Source organism: Aethalodelphis obliquidens, unplaced genomic scaffold (assembly GCF_003676395.1).
Source record: "Aethalodelphis obliquidens isolate GAN/ISIS:26980383/991018 unplaced genomic scaffold, ASM367639v1 scaffold2, whole genome shotgun sequence".
Classification (NCBI taxonomy): domain Eukaryota; kingdom Metazoa; phylum Chordata; class Mammalia; order Artiodactyla; family Delphinidae; genus Aethalodelphis; species Aethalodelphis obliquidens.
The window spans coordinates 14058604-14077142 of NW_020837946.1; the positions used below are offsets into that span (position 1 = coordinate 14058604).

The window sequence follows — 18539 nt, forward strand, 5'->3', positions numbered from 1 at the left end:
TCCCTGCAGCTCTAGCCCAGTCTGAGTCTGCTTACTCCCCTTCCCTACCAGCCTATGGATGGGGTCCCCACATACTTGGGAACCCGGCTGGAACACGTCATCATAGCACAGGTTGCAAAACAGAAGCCTGGTTTGATGCCCTCTCCTGCAGCACAGGTCACCAGGATAAGGGCCATGGTGAGCTAGCTGGCTCCACAGAAGCAGGGCTGGGAGTCACGGGGCCTCACGTGACCTCACTCCCTCTTGCATGCCCTCCCACTTCTCGGCATCTGTACTGGATGTTCTCTTATTGGGGACCTGCCTTCTCTTACCCTTGCCCAGAAGTCCCCTAGATACCCACTGGCTTTTCGCATTTTGAAACTGCATTTCTTCAATGAGTATTGTTTCTGGAAAAACAAATAGTTACGAAAGCCCTTTCTGTGGCTGTCCCCTTAGACAGGGTCTCCACGCAGGTGGGGCCCTGGTACTTCAGGCACGGGGCTATTGAAGCTGATGGCTTCACTCATGTCAGGCAACATTGAACCACTCCAGGCAAACCTCACAAAGAATAACGTCAGCTTGGCTGTTGCTTATCAGAAGCTCAGACGAAGGAAGTAGTTTTTCCAAAGGTCTGTAACTCTTCCCCTTGAGCCAGAACTGTTAACCTCAGAAATGAGAGTGGGTTTCAGGAGTCTGCAACAGGAATAACTGTATTTATATAAAATGTTTTGAATGTGCATTTTCCTGAAAATAGGGTCCACAGCTTTGATCAGATTCTACCCCTCACCTATCCTTCCTACGTCCTATCAATATTGTTCCTGCACTACACCTGCACCTGCATTCCTTCTCCATCACCCTAGTCCAAGCTATCAGAACTGCTGCAATAGGGACTTCCCTGGTGGTCCATTGGTTAAGACTCTGTGCTTCCACTGCAGGGGGCATGGATTTGATCCCTGATCGGGGATCACGCCTGCCACGTGGCATGGTCAAAAAGACAAACAAACTGCTGCAATAACTTCCCAGTGGCCTCCTGACCTATGGTCTTGCCCACGCTCAACCATCAGACTCAAACTAGGGCCAGAATGATGTTTTAAAAGGCAGAGTTGATGGGAGCAGCCTGTTAACTTAGAGGGTTCTATCCTTCCACTCCCAGTCATCCACTAAAATATTTTGCTTTTGCTGCTTTATTTCTTCCCCTTTGCTCTACCCTCTATGGGTGTTCTGCTTCTGCCAGCCCAATTCCTGTGATTATTGTGATCCTGAAAAAGGATGACTATTTGGAGAGATGGTACATAGAGAGTAGGAGAGAAAGGTGAGGTCATGGTAAAGCCATGGCCCTGTAGGCTGAAAGCTGGGAAGGAGTAAGGGTGAAAGAGGAAAAAGGGGGAATGAAGAGGTGAGGGGTTCCAGAGCTGCTCTGGAACTGTGGAGGATAGACATGGTGGTTTTAAGAAGGGCTGCTGTGTGTTATAAATTACACGGTGTATTAGTCATTGTGGTGGGTTGAACAATGTCCCCCCAAAATGCATGTCAACCCAGAAGCTCAGAATATGACCTCATTAGGAAATAGGGTCTTGGAAGATGTGATTAGTTAGGATGGGGTCATGCTGGATTAGTGTGGGCTCTAAGCACTGGCATCCTTATAAGAAGGCCATCTGAAGACACAGAAAGATGCAGATACACACAGGGAAAGAGGCCATGTGAAGATGGAGGCAGAATTGGGAGTGACGAACTGCAAGCCAAGGAGCACCAAGGATTACCAACAGCTGCCAGAAGCTGGGAAGAGGCAAGAGAGGATTTGTCCCTAGACCCTTCAGAGGAAGCCTGGCCCAGCTGACACCTTGATTGCATACTTCTAGCCTCCAGAGCTGAGAGTATAAATTCCTGCTGCCCCTGGGTTTGTGGTACTTTGTTACAGCAGCCCTAGAAAGCTAATACACAGTCGTATTACACTGTGGCAAGAAACAAACCCTGAAGCCTCAGGGCCTTAAAAGGGGGTGATTTCTCACTCACCCAAAGTCTGAGGTAGGTCCCCAGCCCTCTTCCATCTTCCATTCCAGAAAGATGACCTCCAAGATCATTGTTGCTGGTAAAGTGAGGACTGAAAGATCACACAAAATGTTTTTGAAAACCAGACCTGAAAATGACTTCCATCATTACTGCCAAACCCAGTCTCATGGTCCCAACCAAGCTGCAAGGCAGGCTGGAAAATGGAGGAGAGCATATAGATACCCACTGACCTCTAACGCTCTGCCAAAGATCCCCCTTAAAGGCACAAGGAATGAGTAGAAGGACCTTTGGTTGCATTTCATTGACAGTGTTTTGCATCTAAATGAGGTGCTGTGGCAAGACTGAGCCCTAGGGTGCGCAGAAGGTACTGGTTAGGTTATATAATCACATCATTCCCAGATTAGAGCCCTTTATTTTCTTTCTTTTTTTCTCTTAGGAGAAAGAGAGAAATCATTATGCTCTCCAAGATCTAGCCTATGTCATCTGGACCCTGCCGACCTCTTTGGTCTTAGATGTGACACTTTCTCCCCCAGTCTCTCTTCCCCATCCCATAGATCTTCTTCAGTTTCCTCCAGGGCACACACAGTACTCCATCCCCATACCTTCCTCCTCCTACAACTGCTTTCAGACCTCAGTTCACACACACCACTTGCTAAGTAAAGTCTTAACCTTAATACCACTCCTTCCCAGTCTAAATTGTATCCTTCAGTTATTCTCACATAGTTTCTTATACTTTCCCTTCTTATTACTTATCGTAGTTTGTCATTCTATGTGCATGTGATTATTTAATCAATCTCTCTTTTTTGCTTCCATTTCTCAGTAATATTTTATTTATTAAAAATGAATGAATGAATGGGTAAATTCTGAAAAAGACTTTGGATTCCCCAAAAAGTTAATTGCTTTAAAGTATTCTAAAAGATGTATTCATTATGATGCTTTTGGCTGCAAGTAAAAGAAATAACAATTCAAAATTCCCAAGACAATATGGGCTATTTACTCTCTTATATAATGAGGGTTTCTTAGATAGGGGACTTCCTGGGTTGGTTAATTCAGCAGCTCAGTGACATCATCAAAGACCCAGGTTCTTTCCATATTTTGTCTCTTCCACCCTCAGCATGTAGCTTATTTCCTCCCATAGTCACAAGGTGGCTGCTGTAGTTCTGGGAAACAAGTAGAAGAAGTGATCTCCTCTTTCAGTATGAACCTCTTTTATCATCAAGACAACCTTTTTCAGATGCTTCTCTGCCAACTGACTTCTCTACAGATCATTTCTACTTCTAAACCAAGCATTGGCAAAGAGAATAAAATGATTATTACTGGTCAAGATTAATGAGGATTTACTCCTAAAACAGGTATCAGATAGATGGATGGGTGTCTGACCAAAATCCAGATTCTGCTAGCAAGAAAGAGGGATGGCATTAACAGATAAACAACATATCTGCTACACATTGGTTGGCAACTTTACGGATGTATTGCCAAATTTTGATCTGAATATAGAATGTATTATATGAATACTTATCTTGATATATTAATAGGTGTCAGATAAAAATGCTATGTTGAGCTAATTGTATTGCTGTGGTATGGTACAGGGTATATTTTCACATGAATGAGTCAGGAGGCATCAAATGTTACAAAGATATGTGTGCTGGAACACATGAAAACCTTTTCTCACGAGTAAATCAGAGTACATGTCCAGGACAATGGAGACATAGGTCTAAAGAGACACCAAGTGGATTATTTCATATCTGTGGTGTTGGGCTGCACCCCACAGGCCTGCAAGCTCTACTTGCCCAGCCTCAAGCCCAAACAAAGAGTCAGAGTCAGCGACACTTTAATGGATAAGGAGGATCTTACACATCGGAAGCAAGGTCTCGGAGTGACACTCCACCCGCGTGCAGCAAATGGTGGGCAGGACATGGCAGTAGTCTTTGCTGGGGAGTGGGAGAAGGGGGAGAGGGAAGGTACCGGTTATAGAGAGAACTGATGCCAGGGAAACCAACAGAGAGGCACGCCCCTTTGATAAACTATCCTGGTGGAGATAGTTCTGATCTAAAGATTAGAACAATCACTAGCTGAGGTCAAGGGCAAGTATGTTGGCATTCACTGATTAGGCTCTATGAGTAAGAGGGAAGTTCAGTCAAGTGAGTAGAGAGTAGAGTGTAGGTGAAGCAGGGGCTGGTTGAGCAGGGGATGTACATTGAGCAACAGAACGGCTATCTGGGTGGCATGATCATACATATGGATATAACTTATGCACTAAAACTTCAGCATAGGGGCTCTGGGAGTGTCCCATGCCTCAGTAGCAACAAACATACACATTAACCAGATCTTGGTTTCTACAATAAATGCTGTTCCCTAATAAAAGGAATCAGGGCTCCTTCAAGAAATGACTGATTCTAGGGCTGAGGAGAGAAAATATAAGATGAGTCTACAGCATCCTGTAGTTCCAGAAAGCAAAGAAGTAATCAAAGGACAAAAGATGGAGGCATATCAAAGGGACACAGGAAAAGCTCCCAGGAGCTAAATCTGGAGCAACAAAATGACTAGTGTGGTATTGCATTAGGATCCGAAATGTAAAATAAACATACCTAAGTTCATCTTGATATAAATAAATAAATGAATTAAATAAATACCTGGGGAAGAAGAGATAAACCTTCCCTTCAGAAGAATCCCATTTAATATAAGGAGACATTCCCACCTCCAGAAGGTGGACTTTGACCTCCTTGAGTGCGAGCTGGACTTAGTGAATTGCACCCTAATAGTACATGGAAAGGGGGAAAATAGTAACTTTTCAGTGGAGAAAAGGCAAATAACACCTTAACCACATAATCAAGGTTAACTTCACTGATGATATTGAAGAACGCAGCCCTGATCTAATGTGATGAGAAGGGCACTTGGCCTATGTGGTCCTCTTCCTCCAAACCCATAATTCCAACCTAATCATGAGGAAAACATCAAACAAACACAAGAAGAAGTATATTCTACAAAACACCTGACCGGGGCTCCTCAAAACTGTCAAAGTCATGAAAAGTAAGGAAAAACTGAGATCTGTCACAGAGCAGAAGAGACTAAGGAAACATGATAACTAAATGCAATGGATACCCTGCACGGGGTCCTGGGACAGAAAGTGGAGGTGGCGGGACGCGTGAAATCCAAATAAAGTCCGGAGTTTAGTTAATGATAATGTGCCCATGTTAATTTCTATGTCTCCACAAATGTAAGACGGACTTTCCATATTATCTCTGCAACTTTTCTGTAAACCTAAAATTATTCCAAAGTTCAAAATTAATTTTTTTAAGTGTAATTAAAGAAACAGGTTGAGAACAATTGCTCTAAAATCTATGCTTGGATTAGGCAACAATATCAAAGAACTGGATTGCCTGGGTTCCTGAAGCAAATGGTGTTGCTACTCTGCCTTCACTCTCTCCGTTACAAAATTTTCTGACGGTCATTACCATCAGAAAACTCATATTAAAGGGTATTGCTGTTGTCTGAATGTTTGTGCCCCTCAAAATTCGTATGTTGATTGCTACTTATTAGAGAAATACAAATCAAAACTACAATGAGGGGGCTTCCCTGGTGGCGCAGTGGTTGAGAGTCCGCCTGCCGACGCAGGGGACGCGGGTTTGTGCCCCGGTTCGGGAAGATCCCACATGCCGCAGAGCAGCTGGGCCCGTGAGCCATGGCCGCTGAGTCTGCGCGTCCGGAGCCTGTGCTCCACAACGGGAGAGGCCACAACAGTGAGAGGCCCGTGTACCGCAAAAAAAAAAAAAACTACAATGAGGTATCACCTCACACCAGTCAGGGTGGTCAACATCAAAATCTCTACAAATAATAAATGCTGGAGAGAGTGTGGAGAAAAGGAAACCCTCCTACACTGTTGGTGGGAATGTAAATTGGTGCAGCCGCTATGGAGAACAGTATGGAGGTTCCTTAAAAAACTAAAAATAGAACTACTGTATGATCCAGCGATCCCATTTCTGGGCACATATGTGGAGAAAGCTATAATTCAAAAAGATACATTTGCCCCAATGTTCATAGCAGCACTATTTACAATAGCCAAGACATGGAAGCTATGTAAATGTCCATGGATGTGGCACATGTATACCTATATATATATAATGGAATATTACTCAGCCATTAAAAAAATCATGAAATAATGCCATTTGCAGCAACATGGATGGACCTAGAAATTAGCATACTAAGTGAAATAAGCCAGACAGAGAAAAACAAATATCACATGATATTCCACATTATATGTGGAATCTAAAAAAAAAAAAATGATACAAATGAACTATTTACAAAACAGAAATAGACTCACAGACATAGAAAACAAACTTATGGTTACCAAAGGGCAAAGGTGGGTGTGGGGGAGGGATAAATTAGGAGTTTGTGATCAACATATACACACTACTGTATATAAAATAGATAACCAACAAGGACCTACTCTATATCACAGGGAACAATACTCAATATCTTATAATATAATGGAAAAGAATCTAGAAAAGGACACACACACATATATCTGTGTGTGTGTTTATGTATAACTGAATCACTTTGCTGTACACCTGAAACTAACACAACGTTGTAAATCAACTATACTTCAATAGACATTTAAAAAAATATTTGTATGTTGAAATCCTAATGACCAAGGTGATGGTATTAGAGGTGATTAAGTCATGAGTGTAGAAACTTCATGAATGGGATTCGTAGCCTTATGAAAGAGGACCCACAGAGCTCCCTACCCTCTTCCACCATGTGAAGACACAGCAAGACATCTGCAGTCTGGAAGACGGCCCTTGCCTAACCATGCTGGCACCCTGATCTCGGACTTCCAGCCTCCAGAACCGTGAGAAATAAATGGCTGCCTGACGAGTAGATCTTGAGATGGATTCCCAGGTGCATTTTTAACAAGAATCTCAAAGATAACCTTGCAGGCCATCTTTGGACTACACTTTAAGAAATGCTGGGCTGTTGATCTATAAGGTTCCTTCCTCACTTTAGAAATCTTGGAAGAGATGTTCAATGCTAAACTGACACAGGCATCAACAGCGTGTGTTAATAGATACAGTTAGACAAAGCTCACACTTACAGATTCCTTCGAGGTTCAGTCACTTGTTCCTAGATCGTTTAGGGTAGAAATGTACAAAGTGTAGACTGGAGGGACTAAAGAGGGTTCTCCAGTGGCCCTTTATTGCTTAAAAAGTGATAATGGGTCTCTATGTCTGGGCTTTGGTTTTTTCTTTAATAATAACCAGTCTTTTCTCAAGGTTTCATAAGGATGGGGCATCTTCCTTAAATCTAAAACGGGGTGTAAGAAGAGGTGATAAGGGGAAGCTGAGAGAGGGTGGAACACAGGATCCTTCCCACAATGGAGATGTTGGGGGCCTGGAACAGCGAGAACCGCTCTAAGGGGAGGCAAGATGCAGAGCATATCAGCTCCTGTCCTGTAACCACCACAAAGATGATTAAGCAGGGACTTCCCTGGCAGTCCAGTGGTTAGGATGCTGTACTTCCACCACAGAGGGCATGGGTTCAATTCCTGGATCCTGCACGCCGTGCCACATGGCAAAAAAAAAAAAAAGATTAAGCAACCTGTGATTAAAAAAATTTTTGTTTTTTCTTTTTCACTCAGAAGCCATTCTTGAGATTTCAAAGCCTGGTTATTCTCGCTCTGCAATCTGAGTCGCCTTTGATAATTCAGGGTCTTCCTGAGCATCTGAAGACAGCTTTCTAACCTGGTATGAAGTTGGGAACCTAAACAGACAAATTCATTCCTTCTATTTAGAACTGGAAATCTCAGAACACTTGTCTTTACTTTCCACTCCCCCAACATCTGTCCAGAGGGACTGGGAAAACAATAATAAATGCTATTATTTATTGATTTCTATGATGTGCCAAGCACTACAGAAGGCACACCGGAAGGGTTGGTATAGAGCAGAATCTGCAAGGAACCAAGATAGACCAATGAAGATCAATTGTGTGCTTCAGAAGTAACAATAGTAGTGTTATGGCTGAAGGTTTATGTTCCCTCAGAATTAACAACAGTAAAGTTATGGAATGAATATTTGTCCCTGCAAATTTTATCTGTTGTAGCCCTATGCCCCAATGTGACAAAATTTGGAAACAGGGTCTTTATGGAAGAAATTAAGGTTAAGTGCATTCAGGTGGGGCCCTGATCCAACAGGATTAGTTTCCTTATACGAAGAGACATCAGAGTTCTCTCTCTCTCTCTCCCATTCATACGCACAAAGAAGAGGTCATGTGAGTACACAGTGAGGAGGAGGCCATCCAGAACCAGAGGAGGGGAGAGTCTCTCCAGAAACTGACCATGCTGGCACCCTGATCTTGGATTTCCAGCCTCCAGAACTGGGAGAAAATAATTTTCTATTCTTTTTTTTTTTTTTTGCGGTACGTGGGCCTCTCACCATTGTGGCCTCTCCCGTTGCGGAGCACAGGCTCTGGACGCACAGGCCTCATGGCTCACGGGCCCAGCCGCTCCGCAGCATGTGGGATATTCACGGACTGGGGCACGAACCTGTGTCCCCTGCATTGGCAGGCGGACTCTCAACCACTGCGCCACCAGGGAAGCCCTAACTTTCTATTCTTTAAGCCATCCAGTCTATGGTACTTTGTTAACGACAGCCCCACTAGACTAATGCAGGTAATAATATCTGTGAAGCTCTTTGGATTTCACAAAGTGCTTTCACCTAAATATCATACTCCTTTCTCATGACAGCCTTAAAAAGGTATTATTCTTCTTCTATTTGACTGAGCCTTGGAGAAATCAAATGACTTGCTCACAAACACAATTAAGAGGTGACAGAATGGGACAGTAACCTAGGCATTTTGGCTCCCAGTGTCCTGTCTTCTAGTTCTTCCACATGCAGTTGTCTAGGGTACCGGAAGAGGTAGAGGACTGAGGACACAGAAGAAGCAGTGAAGTGTGCAAACTGCCCAGGTGCCAAACCTAGTTGATCTGTGAGTGGCTGTCACTTTAGGGAACAGTAAAATTAATTGTATTTTTCTTCATTCAATAAACATTTATTATGGCCCCTCTGTGCAAGGCACCACATGAAAACTTAAAGATATGAAAAAAAAATGGCTACTGCCTTGAGCTTAGAGCCTAAACCAAATGCTTACATCCAAGGAAGGATGTGGTCATGTGAAATAAACAATCCATACTTAGAGTTAAAGGAGTGCTGAGTGAGGAGATATCAACACTGGCGAGGCTGAGAGGGGAAAATTGTGAAGCATGAAAATTATTATTTCAGTGGCAGAGAAGGGTGGTGAATTAAGTCCAAAAATTGGTGCAATGATCCCTCCTTTCCTGCAGCCCCTTCTGCAATGCGATTTTTCTACTCCTCTTGTTATAAACTGTGTTCCTCCAAAATTCGTATGTTGAAGCCCCAACCCCCAATGTGACTGTATTTGAAGACAGGGCTTTCAAGGAGGTAATTAAGGTTAAATGAGGACAAATGTGTGGGGCTCTCCTCCAGTAGGACTAGTGTCCTTATAAAAAGAAACGACACCAGAGATCTCTTTCTCTATGTGCGCATGGAAAGACTGCATGAGGACATAGTGAGAAGGCAGCCACTTAGAAGACCGGAAGAGACGTCTCACCAGAAACCAACCCTAAGGGTACCTTGATCTCAGATTTCTAGCCTTCAGAACTGTGAGAGAATAAATGTCTGTTGTTTAAGCTACCGAGTCTGTGGTGTCTTATTATGGCAGCCCTAGGTGACTACTACATCTCCTTCCTCATTTGAGATGGTTCTGTGACCTACTTTGAATCCAACAGAAATGACGTTATACTAAATCCAAGGCTAGTCCTTAAGAGGTCTTGCAAGTTCTGGTTTTACCGTCTCGGAGTCTTGAGCTATCCTGTAAAGAAGTCTGTGTAGGGACTTCCCTGGTGGTCCAGTGGTTAAGACTTTGTGCTCCCAATGAAGGTGGCATGGGTTTGATCCCTAGTTGGGGTTGCTGCACAGTGTGGCTGAAATATAAATAAATAAATAAAACAGTGGCTATGTAAATTATACTTCAACAAAAATTTTCAAACAAACAAACAAAAAGGCAGTCTGTGTATTGCTGGAAAACCAATGCAGAGAGAAGCCTCTCAGTTTGAAATATGATAAGAGGGGGAAAAGGCCCATAAAGATGAAAAAACTGGAGCAAAGAGAAGACAGAGTTCCAGCCATGCCTGCACAGGGTCCACACATGTGACTGGAGCCATCTGGAATCCTGCAGCTGTGCAGGTCAGACAACACTGGGTGAATCAGAGATGAACCATCCCAGCTGAACCCTGCCCAGCCAACCCATAAAATCATGAACAAATAAAATGGTCACTTTAAGCCATTAAAATTGGGATAGTTTATAATGCAAGACTAGATATCGATACAGGTGGAGTGAAAGAAGGGATATTTGGGGCAGAATGGTTTAAACAATGGCACAATAGTAGAAAACTACAATAGAAATTTTGATGAGGAATTCTGGTTGGTAAAGCCTTTATGAACATATTAGAGAAAATGAGAGGACAAGGCTAACAAGGTAGGTTAGAGTTAGACTGTGGAGAGCTTTCACTGTAATAATTTTTTATTGAGTACCTACTATTTACATTCAGCTAAACCCTTTTCACAGATTAACTAATTGTGATTAATTGTGATTAATACATAACTGTATGTGTAGGTTATACGATTAGTATCCCCCATTTTACTGATAAGGAAACTGAGGCTCAGAGGTTTAGTTAATTGAAAAAAAGTTATGTAGTGATGAGGTTGGTATTTGAACACAGGCAATCTAACTCCAGAACCTGTGACCCCAACCTCTACAAAAGACTGTCTAAGCCAATGAATTCAGACCTTAGTGATAAACATGAAATTATTTTAAGCGTTGGAGTGGCATAACTGAAGCAGTGCCTTAGAAAGATTAAGCTGGCAGTGGTGGATAGAATCTGGAAGCTGAAAGAATAGTTAGGGTATACTGCAGTGGTCCAGGGATGAAGTGATAAGGGTCTGAACTAATCTGAAAAAAAAAAAAATAGGAAAGGGATGAATAAGAGGGACTTAGGGATGGAACTACTAATAGCACCAGGCAATGGCTGGATATAGGATAAAGGGAAGAGGAGTCATCAGAACTCATTCCCATCCTTCTGGTTTCAGTGACTGAGGCAGCACTCATCCCTCTAAAATCCTTATGGAGTTCAAGAGGAAGAACTGCTTCAGGAGGGAGATAATAAATTGCTTTAGATTTGTTAGGTAGGAGGTGATGGTGGAATATTTATTTATTTATTTAGTCGTTCATTTATTTATTTGGGCTGCGCTGGGTCTTAGTTTTATCGCACGGGATCTTCGTTGCGCACACAGGTTCTTTTAGTTGCTGCATGCTGACGTCTTAGTTGCGGCATGCAGACTCTTAGTTGCGGCATGCATGCGGGATCTAGTTCCCTGACCAGGGATTGAACCTGGGCCCCCTGCATTGGGAGCATGGAGTCTTACCCGCTGGACCACAAGGGAGGTCCCTGACAGTGGGATATTACGTAGAAGTTATCTGCCAAGCATTTGGAGATATGTGAGTAGGAACTTGAACAGAGGTCAAGGCCATCTGTAAATACAGGCTTGGAACTCATCCAGAACTAAGCAAAGTTACAGGTATCTAGGATGTATCTGTTAAAGATTCTTGATTACAAGCAACAGAAACCAAATCTGGCTAGAAAAGAGTCCAGTGTGGACTTCTATTCAGAAGAGGCAGGGACCATGGTGGTTCTGGGGATCCAGAAAGGGAAGGATTCATAAACAATCTTATCAAGCTAGGATGAGTCAGCTCCAACTACTCTCCCCATTCCCTTCAAGTATTCAAAGTCCTGGGAGGGGATCCAGTGAGCTTGGTCATATGCCCACCCCTTGGCTAGAAGAAGTAAAGACACCTTGTCATCCATTCCCAACAGGGTGACATAAAGCAGAAGAAGTGATTCTCCAAAGGAAAACAGATCCGGCAATCAAAAGACAGGGAAGAGATGCTGGGTGGCCACAAACCAATCAATGGTCACTCCACTGGGAGAGAGTGTGTGAAGGAGAGGAGACAGCTGAGGGCAGACAATAATATAGCACCCACATACGGGAGGAGAAGGATTTGATGAGGGAAAGACAAAGGCTAGCGAAGGAATTGGAGAAGAGAGAAAACAGGCAAAGGAATTTCAAAAATGGGCAAAACACCAGAGTTATATGCTGCCAAGAGATCAAGGGTGATAAAGAATGATGAAAAACCACTGGGGTTGGCATGGGAAGTTATTAGTAACCTTTGAGAGAGGCGGGGGCGGGGTGGAGGAAGAGAGAGAGGGAGGAGACAGTGATGCAGGTAAGAAGCGAGGGCAGAGAGAGTATAAAAGAAAGGGAGGCGGGCTTCCCTGGTGGCGCAGTGGTTGAGAGTCCGCTTGCCGATGCGGGGGACCCGGGTTCGTGCCACGGTCCGGGAAGACCCCATGTGTCGCGGAGCGGCTGGGCCCGTGAGCCATGGCCGCTGAGCCTGCGCGTCCAGAGCCTGTGCTCCTCAACGGGAGAAGCCACAACAGTGAGAGGCCCGCGTACCGCCAAAAAAAAAAAAAAATGGGAGGCGGCATCCTTGTTTGGTGGTAAAAGGAAGAAGAGAAGAAGAGCTAGGTCGTTGTTTGAAGGGGTCAGCATCACAGTGAGCCTCAGCACCTAGGGCTTCCCATCTTCTCTGGTCAAATATAAGTAGAAAATAACCCTCAGCCCAGCACTTACTGACGTCTTTTCTCTGAAGCCCTTGGTGAAAAGTAGCGACAAGAGTGGGAAAGTGTGAACTGATGCTCTGGTTGAGTCTGTTTCAGAAGTTACAGAAAGAGGAAACTGGAATTATTTGAAAGCCAACTTGAAAGGGAAATAAAAAGACAAAAAATACCTATTATAAGCTTAAAAAAAGAGTTCATACCAATGCAACAGTCCCAGAAACTAATTGTCTAAGTGAACTGTTATAACCAGTCTCCTTTCCCCTGGTTGAAACAACCTTACGAAACAGCATTTGCATCTATAAAGTTGTGTAACAAGTCGTCTTGTGGTGAAATGCATTTTAAATAGGGGTTAGATAGGAGAGGAGCAACTATTATTATCTTATTATAGAAACATCAGTAGCTCTTCCAGACAAAACACCATCACCCATTGGGAGCTAAGGATAGCTTTTACTTAAATACAAGGTCATACTGTTTGGGTGTATGAGGGAGCAGTGGGGGTGGGGTGGGGGGATTTTCATCTTCTTCCAAAGCACTCAAAGCTGGACCTCTTCCAAGAGAGGAAATGAGACTAAATAGATCATTTGTTTTATTCTGTTTGGGCATTTCTTGCGTTTCTCCCAACTGCGGCTTATGGACACAAAGCCAAACTCAGAGACTGGCTGGAGCTGGCTAAACTCCAGGTCACTTAAAAAAAAAAAAAATTAAGGAATAAACCATTTGAAGCTCTATCAGAGGATTAAGGCAAGCCACACAATTGAGGGACAAAATGAAATTCTGCTGTGAATGTGAAGTTGTACAAAAAGAAGCAGGTAGGAGCATTAACCGATTTGGATTTCTCGAACAAGACAGGAGGGAAACGCCAATTGAAAGCACACACCTATGACAAATCCATTTCAACAAGGGTCATACACCCTCTGGTGTCTGAACTGCCGCTTAGGGGCACCAAGTGAGGTAGGAACACAGCTTCTTTGGGGCAGCCCCTAAGATGGGGGTCAAAGTGCCTGGTCACTTGAATGTTGTGGAAAGCTTGGGAGATTGCTTCTGTACCCTCTTGCTGGCATCGGGAAGGCCGGTCAGCAGTCACCGTGCACATTCTGTAACAAGCATAGTTGGTATTCCCAGCATAGCCCACTGGCAGAATGGGTCTTTGTCTTGAATCACTTCCCTCTGGGAGACACTCAGTGGCAGTCCCATCCAATGTCCAAGGAGAGAGAAAGGCCCATTAGTGGTTAGGCATAGTTTAGCATATTAGTTAACACTGCATCCTGTCTGAATTCAGAACTAAGAAGTCATGTACAGTATTGCTCAAAATGTTCCTTCAACAGTACTGGGTAGGGCAGGGAAGTGAACAGTCAGAGGTAAGTCCCAAAGATTTCTGACTGTCTTTTACAGATGAAGAATCTGGACCTCATTATGCTCTAACTGGGAAAATAAAACATTCTTCCCCTTTAAAAAAAAGTTGGTTCCAATAAAACAAGAGACCAAAACCCTTTAACATAATCTTTGTTCATTTCTGGGCTTCCCTGGTGGCACAGTGGTTAAGAATCCACCTGCCCATGCAGGGAACATGGGTTCGAGCCCTGGTCCGGGAAGATCCCACATGTCGCAGAGCAACTGAGCCCACGTGCTACAACTACTGAAGCCCATGTGCCCTAGAGCCCGTGCTCCACAACAAGAGAAGCCACTGCAACGAGAAGGCCGTGCAAGGCAACGAAGAGTAGCCCCCGCTCTCCATAGCTAGAGAAAGCCTGAGCGCAGCAACAAAGACCCAATGCAGCCAAAAATAAATAAATAAAATAAATAAATTTATAAAAATAATATTTGTTCATTTCTTTCAAAATTTTAGAGTAACTTTACTAAAAATTTGAAATGGCAAATAATTACCCAAGGTGTTTGAGACATGAATCAATGTATACGTGTTGATATACTGATTGTGATATTACACAGTAGTCTTGCAAAATGCTACCTTTGGGGCAAACGGGACAAAGCATACAAGGGACCTCTCTGTGTTATTTCCTACACCTGCATGTGAACCTACAATTATCTCAATAAAAATGTTCAATTTTTTTTTTTTTTTTTTGCGGAACGCGGGCCTCTCACTGTTGTGGCCTCTCCCATTGCGGAGCACAGGCTCTGGACGCACAGGCTCAGCAGCCATGGCTCACCAGCCCAGCCGCTCCGCGGCATGTGGGATCTTCCCGGACCTGGGCACGAACCCGTGTCCCCTGCATCGGCAGGCAGACTCTCAACCACTGCGCCACCAGGGAAGCCCAAAATGTTCAATTTTAAAAAGTGACAAAGATAAAAGTGGATGCAGGAAATCGGGCAGGCTTTCATAACCTGGCTTCACCCACTTCTTGGTTCTATAATAGTTTGTTTCTCCACTAGTCCCCTGAATGACTCCCTTCCAGCTGAAAGACGTTGGTCCTAGCTTCTCAAACACACCAAGCTCAATCCCACCTCTGGGCTTTCTCCTGTAGCTTCTCCCATCCCCACCTCATTCTTCCCAGCTCCAGCTTGCCTTCCCAGATGAGACCAAATGATAACACTGTCCCTGGAGCAGTCCTTACCATGTTAACAGTCACTTGGCACTTGTCCACAAATATTTCTTGAGCAAAGACTATAGGTGGAGTGTTGGCTCCAGGCACCAGGAACCAGGTGAGTTAGAAACCACATTCAACTGGTTTCTCTTCCTTCCTTTCTGGGAGCATACATTCTAATGAGGAAGTGTGGAAAAAACTAGTCAAGAAACAAGTTAAAAAAAAAAAATCAAATCATGCTGAGGACCATGAAGAACGTCATGGGTTGGAGAAAGGCGGGTGACTTTAGCTCAAGTGACCAGGAAAGGGTTTCTAGAGAAGGTGACATTTGAGTTGTTGACCTGAAGTAAAAGGAAGCAGTCATCAGGAAGATGGTGGGGAGAAACAAAGCATTTCAGGCAGAGGCAACAACAGGAAAAAGGATTTTTATCCTGCCTGTAACTGAATATGAATACTGGGCATGAGTGTAAAGCAATGAAGTGGGTTTTCTTTTTGTGGACTGTGCTTCCTTTTAATTTTAGGGCCAAAACTCCCATAGCATGTTTCCCTATATGAGAGGCTGTGAATACCCTTCCAAGATTCCAAGTTGCTCTAATGAGTAGATGCAAGCTTAATTCAAGGCTGTGTCTTAGGAGATTTACCATATTTCTTTCTCACAGTCGGGGCCGTGGGCCTGCTGGTGAGGGTTCTGCACTGTCTAAAGGCAACATAAATTATGCCATTAAAGTTGGGTACCTACAAAACTAAGCTGATGCAAAGGCGGGCCGCATGCGGGAGATCTGGGTCATACAGCTGGGAGCAGGACGGTAATTTGCCGCCGGCCTCTGGGGTCTGTGCTTCTCTGCGGCGCACGAGGTCCCACCGGCTGTAGTAACCGGTTGGGAAGGGCCGGATTCCCAGGTCTCTGCGGGGTACCTCACGCTGTCACCGCAACCAGGAATCCAGTTTTCTGGATCCCCTGGTCTGCCTTTTGCCTAAGGCGACCAGCTGCGGCTCCTCTGTTCGCGAGGCCGGGAGAAGTCGTCTCTGGGGCACCCGGCGAAGAGGTTCGAGGGGTGATCTGTCCCTCCCCGGTCGCGACCTGGCACCGTTATCCCCATCACCCGGACCGGTAGGCACTGTCCCGGGGCGTCCCCCTGTTTCTCCCGGGGAGGGGGGCAGCCCAGACGACCAGCCCTGCGTCCCAGGGACGCGCCGCGAGCCCTTGGGTCCCTCCCCCTCCCAAACCTCCCCCCCCGCCTCCGAGCCCGGCGACCCACGTGCAGCTCAGGCCGGGCTGGTGCCGCAACTCGGGGTCGGCGCGTCTCCCGGCTCTTCTGGGCGCAGCCCCGGGACGGGGACCCGCGGGGGGCGGCCTCGGCGGGACGGCGGCGGGAGCGGGGGCGCCCCGGAGTGCGGGCGCGGGGACGCGGCGGCCGCTGGCACACAAAGGAGGCGGCGGGAAGGCGGGGCGGGGCGGGGCGGGGGCGGGGGCGGCAGGAAGGGGCGGGGGCCGCGCGCGCCGCGATAAAGCCCCCGCCGCCGGGGCCGGCCCGCTGGCTCAGTGGGGCTGCCGGGCTGCTCGGGTTGCGAGGCGTGTGCAGGCGTCGCCGCCTCTTTCCTCCGCTGCCCCTCCTCGCCGCCGCCGCCGCCGCCGCCGCCGCCGCCGCCGCCGCTCTTCCTCCTCCGACTCCCCCGCCCCACCGACACCCGGCTCCGGCTCGGGCCGCGCCGCGCTCCGCGGCCGCCACCTGGGGATCCCGAGCGAGGGGCGGTGAGTACGGGCTGCGCTCCCCGCGGCCGATCCCGGGCGCCCGGGGCGGGAGGGGCGCAGCAGGCGCTGCCCGCCGCGCCGGGGACGGTCCCGGGGCTCGGCGCGCCGCCTGCTCCGCGCGGCGATCTTGCGCCGGGCCGGGAGGCTGCGGGGCCAGCGGGGCCGGGGGCGCCGGTGTCGAGGAGGAGGAACTTTCTCAGCCTCCCCCGGCCAGGCTGCCTCGGTCAAAGCTGCGTGCGCGCCCCGCACCCGTGCCCGGCCCGCGAGGAGCCCGAATAGGACCCGGGCGGGGCACGGAGGGGCCGCGCCGGCGGGCCAGGTGTCCGCGCGGCCGGGAGTCCTGGGGCCAGCGTGTCTGCTGCTGCCGCCGGTCCAGCCTAGCGGGCGCCCGTGACCCTGAACCTGGGATACCCAGGTACTCGCGGGCGTCCCCTACCCCGTACTTTGCGTGTGCGCCGCCTGTTCGCGAAAGACAAACGGACTCCTACTTGTTACCGCTGCCTGAGCGGGCTGGGGGTAACCGGTGATTTGGGGGAGAGCCTTTAAATTGGCTTCTGGCAACCGATGTAAGCCCATGGAGCTGATCTTTGCCATTTTCATCGTCTGTAGAAATGGGAATTGCAATGCTGATCAGTGCCTACAGGTAAGGTGAAAGTACTCAGAAATTCTGGGCGGAATTAGGTGTTTAATTTGCCTACAAACTGAGTGCGGAGGGAAGACTTCTATTACATAAGACAGCACTCCACCTTCAGGTATTATGGAAGATGCTATTGAAGGTTTTAGTGTTTTAATGAGCGAAAAATAGTCTTCGTTTGTGTCTCTCTTGAGAAATCTCGAATGCTGCTGTGTCTTGCTTTGACTACTTCGCAGGGAACGTTTTTATATTTATATTATTTATATTTAGCATCAACATAAAAAGCTGTTTGAAGGTTTGACTTCCTCTTTCAAGCCAGGAAGCAGTTTGCTCCTCTGAACTGTTCAGGAACAATTTACGTGATAATTTTATGCTTCGGAGATTTTATATCGGAAAGTTGAACACAGATAACTGGGGAAAAAATGTAAGCATTGCTAATTTGTATATCTAAAGCACACTTCAAAAATTGAAGATACTTTCAATGCTGACTGCATATCTAAATCAGTAATTATGTACTGTTTGCAGTATTTCAGCAAAAAATTTTCTTCAGCTGTGCAAATGAAGGTGTTAGCCTAAATCATCGAAGGCTTCTCTCAACCCCAAGTTTTGATACTTTCTTAAAATCATGTTCAAAAATATTGTACAGTGCAGGGCAATTACTGAAGGTTATCAAGATGTCGCCTATCTCTTATTCTTTAAAAAAAATGAATCTATGCAGAAAATTTCTGCCTCCCATGAATTCACATAGTAGTGTAATTTGAAAAGGACAGAAATGATTCAATCTCCAAAGGACAGTAATTTTCAGTTCCACATGAGTGATTAAATACTAGTCAGAGATTGTTTGAGGTGGCAGAGTGGGAAATGAGTGGTGAC

At 46.0% G+C, this 18539-nt stretch overlaps 1 protein-coding gene and 1 long non-coding RNA gene across 7 annotated transcripts in view; one reads left to right on the forward strand and one right to left on the reverse strand.

The window, feature by feature from the left end:
• The window catches only part of LOC113627472 (uncharacterized), a 42654-nt gene extending 25945 nt beyond the window's left edge, over nt 1-16709 (reverse strand). For 2 of the 5 annotated variants that reach the window (XR_003435562.1, XR_003435561.1), the window contains exons 1-3: nt 13617-14343; nt 12753-12829; nt 9852-9985 (exon numbers count right to left, since the gene is read on the reverse strand). This is a non-coding gene — a long non-coding RNA (uncharacterized LOC113627472). Of the gene's footprint in view, nt 1-9851; nt 9986-12498; nt 12830-13616; nt 14344-15309; nt 15456-16018; nt 16184-16538 lie in introns of those variants that run through there. The other 3 variants (XR_003435565.1, XR_003435558.1, XR_003435564.1) reach the window with 3 other exon arrangements.
• The window catches only part of SERPINE2 (serpin family E member 2), a 72513-nt gene continuing 70344 nt past the window's right edge, over nt 16371-18539 (forward strand). Inside the window, exon 1 of one of the 2 annotated variants that reach the window (XM_027120021.1) lies at nt 16371-16390. The gene's annotated coding sequence lies outside the window, so the exon portion shown is untranslated. Of the gene's footprint in view, nt 16391-16833; nt 17033-18539 lie in introns of those variants that run through there. The other variant, XM_027120030.1, reaches the window with a different exon arrangement.